Source organism: Cynocephalus volans, chromosome 3 (genome assembly GCF_027409185.1).
Source record: "Cynocephalus volans isolate mCynVol1 chromosome 3, mCynVol1.pri, whole genome shotgun sequence".
Taxonomy (NCBI): Eukaryota; Metazoa; Chordata; class Mammalia; order Dermoptera; family Cynocephalidae; genus Cynocephalus; species Cynocephalus volans.
In genome coordinates this window covers 33,818,882-33,827,312 of record NC_084462.1, presented here as the reverse complement: position 1 = coordinate 33,827,312, position 8,431 = coordinate 33,818,882, and the positions used below count along the sequence as shown (strand labels likewise).

The 8,431-nt window shown below is 44.0% G+C and overlaps 1 long non-coding RNA gene across 1 annotated transcript in view; it reads right to left on the bottom strand.

Moving 5' to 3' along the window:
- Positions 1 to 783: 783 nt before the first annotated feature.
- Positions 784 to 8,431, bottom strand: part of LOC134373386 (uncharacterized) — a 33,765-nt gene continuing 26,117 nt past the window's right edge. The window contains exon 3 of the long non-coding RNA XR_010022976.1: positions 784 to 2,981. This is a non-coding gene — a long non-coding RNA (uncharacterized LOC134373386). The remainder of the gene's footprint in view (positions 2,982 to 8,431) is intronic.

The following is an 8,431-nucleotide window of genomic DNA, read 5'->3' as shown; positions in this document are numbered from 1 at the left end:
GTAGAGACAGGGACACAGAACAATAGAAAAATAACTGGTTAGTTAACACCAGGTTACTTCAGGTTACTTCTTTTACATAAGGGTTTAAAGCAGGGGGAACTTCGTTACTATGCCTATTGGAGAACTAAACTGGCCTGTTTGGGAAACTGGCTGTTCTCTCCCTCCTGGTTTCTCAGAAGATCAGACCACAACGTAGTTTAGGTTTGGTGACACGGATCTTAGCAGGGGTGACTTTATTTTGGTTTTTAGTCTGGTCTGTTCAGACCTAGTGCAGGAACTTAGTCCAAAACAATGGGCTGCTATAATTTTTATTTAACAAAAGGTTATGTAATTTCCCCAAGTGCAAATACACACAGTGGGTAGTATCAGAGTTCAGATTTGAATCTAGGTCTGACTCCAAAGCCTGGACTATTAACAACTGTATAGGCAGTGGGATGGGGGACAGAGGATAAAAGAAGGATGTTTAGAACTCTGTGGAATATGAAGTGAAAGAGAGGTGTGAGGAGTAATTTAAATTGGAAGGTAATCTTTGTCTGGAACCCTCCTGAGGTCAGGGATTAATCTGGTTGGGTAGAGTGGGGATCAAGAAAATGAAGGACTGAGAAAATTTCTGGGCTGGGGTCAAGAAGACCCAAAGACTGGGTACAGAACTTCTGTTGACAACTTAGCGCCTTGGCCCCTTCTTTGCTTTTTTCCTGTGTCCCAGAGTCTAGAAGCGTGGGAATGCCTTGCCCAGAGCCCGAGCCAGATGCCACTGCTCACCTGAGCTCTGCAGGCAGACGAGACACCTTCACCAGTGTGAGGGTTTGCAGAGGTCCTCACTGGTTCCCCTGTGAATCACTCATCTTGCTGCAGGCAGTTGGGATCATGGGTGATGACTTCCTGTGGTTCTAGCAAATTCCTGAATCTCTGGAAATTAATGGCCCACCTCAGAGCTGGAGGGGGCTCCCTTGACCTTTGTTCCTCCAGCATATCCAGTGGTTTTGTAAGCACTTAATTGTCTGTATTAAATTCTTCTATTACATGCCTTTCAGTCATTCCTGTTCTCCGGACCAAACAGTGATGAAAGAGGATGAGAGACTTTGGAGTGTTGTACCGTTGAGTGAGTGAAAAGTCGGCGATTAGCAAAGACTGGTACGGAGATGAGAAATCAGGCGTGGAAGGCTTTATTTGCACAGGCAGCATGGGGAGGTGTAGGCATGAGACCTAGCCTGCCCTCCCCCTGAGATTGGGCTTATATTTCTCCTTGTGGTGAGTTGTGTTGTTCTGATTGGCCATAGCTTATGTTGATGAGGAGTTAAATGAAATATCTAATGGGAGTTGTTGAGGCCTTATGTTAATTAGGTGATTTTTAGGTTTGTGATTATTGGTTCCCTTAGTATGTAAAATAGGGTTTCAGAGGGGACCCATGGCACGGAGTTCTGTTGCAGTTATGAGTTCCTTTGTCTTTTTATTTTACAGGGAAGTCCTGTAGGGCAGGAACCACCATTTTGAGTATCTTTGGGTGGTGCCATGTTAAGTGGTCCTCCCCAAACCCAATAGTAAGGTGGTTCTGTGGAAAGATCTCAGTCACTGGGGGCTTCAGCCTGAATGGTTTTACTCCCTGGGAGATGGGCTGTGTTCCTGGAGTGTTTACCCAACCTGGGAGGGAAAGCTTACTTAGGCAAGAGAGAGAGAGCTCCCACCAAAGGAAAATGATTTCCTTTCCTTACAAGTGAGCAGGTGGCATAATTTGCTGTCCTGGTGCAATGGCTATGACTCTCAGTTCACTATTTTGTTCAGAAAGAAATATTATATTTGTTTATTGACCTTAAATCAACTTAATTTAGATTCTGAGCACCCAAGCTACTGTGCTGATGAGAAACTCAATCCCAATAATTTTTGGATGTTTTCACCAAACTGGCCCTAGCTACAGCCATGCTGTGGATTGTCTGTCCATATTGGGCAGAAGCATGGCTGGGGTGGGGCATGTAGAAGGGTGAGCCATTGCTCTCCCAGAGGATGTCCTCCAACAGTAGCAGCAAGAGTTATTTTGCCACAGGTTGGGTTTCCTGGGAAGCCACCTTGAGTTAGAGATTAGCAGGTAAGAAATTTATTAGAAAGTGCTTGTGTGGGCTGGCTGGTCAGCTCAGTTGGTTAGAGCATGGTGTTATAACACCAAGGGCAAGGGTTCAGATCCCCCTCCACTTGCCAAGGAAGGAGGGTTTCCACAAGGCTTTGAAGACCCAGTGAGAAGGAAGAAGAGATGAGAGGCTTCTCAGGCAGGGTGGAGACCGATCAGGGCACAGGTGGACTCCTGCCATGGGGGATCTGACCCCTTGGTGCTGGAGCACAGGAAGGGAAGAGAGGACAATGGAACAGGAAAGTTCTCATTTGGGTACTGCTGTGGTGAGCTGGCATCAGGTCTGTTGGATGTTTACAGCTGGCTCTCTGATGCTGGGTACTTTGGAGAGCTGAGGAACCCCCATCCTCAGTCACTGGGTGTCTATCAGCCTCAGTTCTTTGGTGAGAGCAAATATCTCTCCATTCTCCCTTGCCCCCTACTCCTTCCTCAGCCCTCTAAGAATCCAGTGATAAGCTCCAGCTTCTCTCTGTTGAGGCTCGTTTGCCCCTGCGCAAGCTCTTCTGGGTGGGATTTAAAATGAACCCATGTAGACTCCCTCTCACCTGGCCCAGGGGAATCACTCGCACATTCTTTCCCCGACAGACACCTGGAATGCAGGCCCGTCCCTCTGCAGCAGCAGCTTGCGCCTCGTGCTCAGGCTCAGAGACCCTGGCACAATGTCCACTGGCTTCTGATGGTCTCTGGACTAGCCTCCTTGAAGCCCCTCTCCTAACCCAAGGGTAAGAGTGCTTCTCCTTGGAGGGGTGGCATGTGGGGCAAGTGCACGTCTCTTGCAGTCCTCTCCAGGGCTAGCCGGTTACTCAGATTGAGGTGCTGATGACACCAAGGTCCAGGATTCCATCTCTGTACCGGCCAGCTTCCCAAAACAAAACAAAACAAAAAAACTTAGTGGAAAAATAGAATTAGAAGATATGGCTGGCTGGTTAGCTAAGTTGGTTATGGCACGTTGCTGATAGCACCAAGGTCCAGGATTCAGATCCCTGTACAGCCACCTGCTCCCCCCCAAATAAAAGATAATATGAATCTTTCCATGAGCTTTTTGAAGTACCCTCATACTTTTCAGAAACCTTGTAAATTCTGCATTTGGTCTAGTCCAGGGTTTCTCAGCCTCTGAACCACACACATTTTGTGCTGGATAATTCTGTGTTGTGGGCTCTCTCGTGCATTGTAGCAGGTTTAGCAGCATCCCTGGCCTCTACTTGCCAGATGGTTAACACCCTCCACCTCTCCAGATGACAACCAAAAATATCTCCAGGAATCCATTGTCAGATGTCTCAGGGGCAGGGGGAAAGTTGGCAAAATCACCTCCGCTGGAGAACCACTGACCTAGCCCCCTCACCACTCAAAGTCCAGACCCTGGACCAAGAGCAGGGGCACAGGCACCATCTGAAAACTTGTTAGAAATGTGAACTGTCAGGTCCCCCCAAGACCTGTTGGATCGGAATCTGCATTTTAACAAGATGCGATGTGTTCATTAAGGTGGGAAGCACTGGTCTAGCACACCCTGTAGGATGGAGCTCCTGATGTATTTTGGGGACTTAGGAAACTGACTTTTTTGAACATAAAAAGAAAAAAATCAAGGCTATGCCTGGCCTTACTGGCACCATGTTCTTTTAAGTGGATTTTCTTTCTTTCTTTTCTTTTCTTTTTTTCTTTTTTTTGTGGCTGGCCAGTAACACCGTGTTCTTTTGTGCCAGCCATTAATTCAGGGATTGCATTAGGATCTTTGCAGACCTTTCTCAAATGATATGGATCTTCTGGTTTGATGAGTTCAGAATGGGGGTTCAGGATCTATGAATGTTGAAATGTCTCTCCAGGGCATGTGCTCCCAGTTCAGATCCCCTGATCGAACAGTACTGGATGCTTAGCCGCCTCGTCCCAAATCAGTATAGTATTGCATAAAAAGTGAGCCTTGGCCACATTTCAGAAGCACAGGGGAAATGGGGTCATATTTGGACTCTGGAGGTGGATTTTCTTTGTGGCCTCCAAACCTGGAGAAGCATGGTCTCTCTGGGAGTGGCCAGTTGCCAAATTCCCCGCTCTGGCATACAGGACCGAGAGAGCTGCTCCTCCTGCCCGTCCCACCCTGCATTTCACACACCCTGCTGGAACTCTGCACCGAGCTCGGGCACGGCATTCCTTCCAGGCTTGCTTAATTCCTCTGCGTCCTCAGAAAAGAGTGGCTGGAAAAACCGACAAGGCAGGGTTTCTTGGAAAGCAATCTGGCCTGCATCAGCATTAATGATTAAAATGTGTCCTCGTGTGGCTCTTCCCCAACAGAGAACACATCCTAAGTTATTCAACTCATCAGTTCAGAAATTCTAGAATCTCTAGCCTCAGTTTTTGAGGTCCCGGTCCTTTTACTCCCAGAGAATTTGACCCAGACATCACTGACTGGAGGGCTCTATAAGCCCCCAAAAATATCTATCATCTTCATCATCATTACCTACATGTAGGTAGTGGTAGAGATATTCATATTACAAAGTAATATAAGCTTGATTTAGAAAGTTTGGAACATATTTAAAACTTTTACAATCTTATGAAAGTTTAGTGGCCAGGACCTTCTTGGAGTTGTCAGGCAACCACAGAAAAGGCCAAGAACTGCTGCGTTGCAGGATCTTAGGAAGTTTGGCTGGCTTCATTTTGCTTCTCAGGGCAGGAGAGCAGGCCACGTGAAATTTCAGGCCCTTACCAGAGGAAAGCACTTCCCTAGTGTCTACAGGGTCTCCTATTGTCCTACATAAGTTGATCTTTTTCGTTCACAAATAAACATGCAATTGACTAGTTTCAGTATGATGAACATCTGACCAAAGCTAGAGTCGCCAATTTTCGCCTAGCTAATCATCCCCACATTTGTCTCGATTGTGTAAAGTTCATGAGAACTCTGCTTCCTATCATGGATCAGCACTTTCATTTGTGTATTTTCTATTCAATGACACATTTGCATGGCTGTCCTGATGACTGTGACAACTGGGAATGCTGGAGCAAGACTGTGGCTGCTGCACGGTGCCCCATGAGTTAGCCTGAAGTCGTCCCGAGTCAGCTGGGTTCAAATGTGCCCTTGGAAAGCTGTGCCGGGTCTGTCAGTAGACAGTGCGTGGAATGTATGAAAGTGCGGGCTGCTCAGATCCTGAGGTTAGCAAGGCCAAGAATTGTCTGTACGTACAGGACATGTCCCTTTCTCACACCACGGTATATTTGGAATTCTTCTTCCAACCCCCTCAACCCGCAGAGCCTTTCCCCTGCCTTGTGGTTTGAAGCGTCATTATCAAGGGAGGAGTAGTGGTGGAGATTTTTGGCATTTCTTTTGGAGTCCCACTTGGTGCTTGCTCTCATTTTGGAGGGCTCTTGACATCTTAATGTAGGCCTACAACAGCCCTAGAGAGCTGGCCGCTTTCTCAGCTGGTTAGAGCATAGAGGTGACAACACCAAGGCCTGGGGTTCAATCCCTGGGCTGCCCAGAGAAACTAAACCAACAAACAAAAAACTATTAACCTATAACAGCCCTAGAGTGATCATGTGGGTAATCCTGACAATGGATACAATAATTAAATTCTAAACAAACATAAAAACAAGTATTTACATTAGATAAAGCTGCATAAAAAGGAGGGTAAGGGAGTTCATCTCTGATTACCTATCCTGAATTGAGGCAGTAAAATTCCTGCAGAGAAAGGGAACAGAGTGTCTGCCAGGTGCTGGCCTATGGTGGAGAAGACTCTGTCCAGGGGCACCAGTGACGGTGGAGCACAATCCATAACATGAGCTGTAAAGCCGGGTGCCCCGGCTAGCTCACCCAAAATCTCTTGGAGGATACCCCTTTTGAGTTCACTCAGCTGCATTAGTTAGGACTCTTATTGCATGCAACAGAAACCTAACTCAAACTAGCTTAAGCCTAAAGATGAATTTATTATAAGGAATGGTGGACTGTCTCTTGGAACTCATAAGCAGAGTGCACTTGGGCCTTAGGAAACTTATGGGGTCAGAGACTCAAACACCACCAGCCTCTCTGTCTCGTTCCTGTGCCTTTTTGTCTTGTCTCTGTGCCTCTCCGAGCTTCATCTTTTTTCCTCAGCGGTGCATCTGCCCCCGATCCTTCAGTCCCCATGATCTGAAACCTAGATACAGTGATCTCCTAAATTTTATATTTTATAACCTTAGTCATCACAGAGAGCCTGGTTCAACTCTCTTTCAACCTGTGGTCCAAAAATCTGTGGGAAGACACTCACTGGGTCAGCCTGGAGCAGATGCCTTCACTTGCATCAGTTGGCTGAGGGCAGGGGACAAGGTAACCTGGCAGCCTGGAAGCAGCAAGCAAGGAGTGGGGCAGTTTCTAAAAGCAAGTGGTACCATCCATACATTCCCATGGGTGTCCACTGAACCAGCAATCCTGCCACTTTGATGTCTTCTCTTGCATTCATTAATCTGTGCATGATTTTGGAGAAATACACCATGTTCATAGACTGGAACACTCACTATTGTAAGGATCGATTCTCCCAAATTGATTTGTAGATTATATGTAATCTTTATCAAAATCTCAATGTGTTTCTTAATAGATCTTGAGAAGCTGATTCTAAATATATATAAAAATGCAAAGGGCCAAGAATAACCAAGATACTGGCCTGTTCTGGAATCTCTGATCTATGACATGATCCACTTCTTACTCACTCAAGATGTGATTAAAAAAAAGAGAGAGAGAAAAAAAAAAAAAAACTAGCAGAATGCTACATATAGTCAGTCTTCACCCAATAATGTCCATTTGGCCATTCAGGAAAGAGTTCTCAGGAAAAATATTAATTCAGTTCACTGACAGAATTTCCTGACTCATCAGCGTTAGATCTGTGTTAGGGCATTTGGGGTAATTGCCTAAAATATCATGGATTCACTCAAGAAACACTTACTGAGAATGTGGTATGTTCCATCCTACCCCTTCTCCACTGGCTTTCAGCATCTTGGTGACCCAGCATTCCTGTACATTCTGCTATTTTTAAATACGGAAATGCTGGTATATTTGTTAGTGTAATACTATTGTTTTGGCCTTAATGAATTTGAAAATTGAATTATTTTGTATTGAGACTACTAATGAAGTTCTATGATGCACTAAAATTTTTAATTGAACAGAGATAACACTTCTTTAATTTAAATATATTTTTTCCATACTTTCACACTTCTATATTCTTCCGTACTTTCTCCAAGAGTAAGAAGAAGTTGGTTAGAGTGTGGTGTTGATAACATCAAGGTCAAGTGTTCAGACCCCTATACTATCCAGCTGCAAAAAAAAAAAAAAAAGAGTAAGAAGATAACCAACAAAACAAAGCTTCTGGTGCAACAATGATTCTTTTTTTTTTGGCGGGGGGGTATTTTATTTTTTTTTATTTTTTATTTTTTATTTATTTTTTTAAAAATTTTATTTTGTCGATATACATTGTGGTTGATTATTGTTGCCCCTTACCAAAACCTCCGTCCCACGACAATGATTCTTACTATGGTTCAAATTCTTTTTGGAAAAGCAGATGATGAGCATGACAGAACTGAAACTGATTCAAGGAAATTATCAAAATCCCCATGTACTCATTATGAAACTGAAGAAAACCAAAACAAACCAGAACGAAATTTTGGAGCAAAACATGCTGCTTGCCATCAATAAAAAGATTGTGCAGCCCTAGGCTTTCCCCTAGATTGTGTAAGAAAATCTCAAAGTTATCAAAAAGAAATAGATTATTTAAAGATGAACGATTTAAAGAAAAATATTTGGAGTTTTTTCTTACCTTTCCCTAGCTAGTAAAGGGTCAGAAAGTTTTTTTTAGCAGCTGGAAATAATTCCACAAAATTTATCTCACAACTCCAGATGCTCTTTGTATTTTAAGATGGCTTTAAAAACAAACAAAAAAAGATCAGATAGTGTCATTTCCTGTTCAGTGTTTCATGATTAAACTTACATATTTGTTTATTGTACCAGGTCAATTTATTTATTTATTTATTTATTATTATTTTTAAAGACGACTGGTAAGGGGATCTTAACACTTGACTTGGTGTTATCAGCACCACACTCTCCCAAGTGAGCCATGGGCCAGCCCCCAGGTCAACTATTTTTAAATAATACTTGCTGTGGATTGATTGAATTGTGTCCCCCAAGGACAAGTGAGAAGCTTAATTCCCACTGTAACTGTTGAGGGCAGGAAATCATATTATGGTCATTGAAAAGTAGGGCCTTAAAGAGGTGATTAGATTCTGAGGACCATGCTTTAGTGAATAGATTAATAATGGTGGTCAGAGGCATGGTTTTGAGGGTTTTAAAAGGAGAGCAAA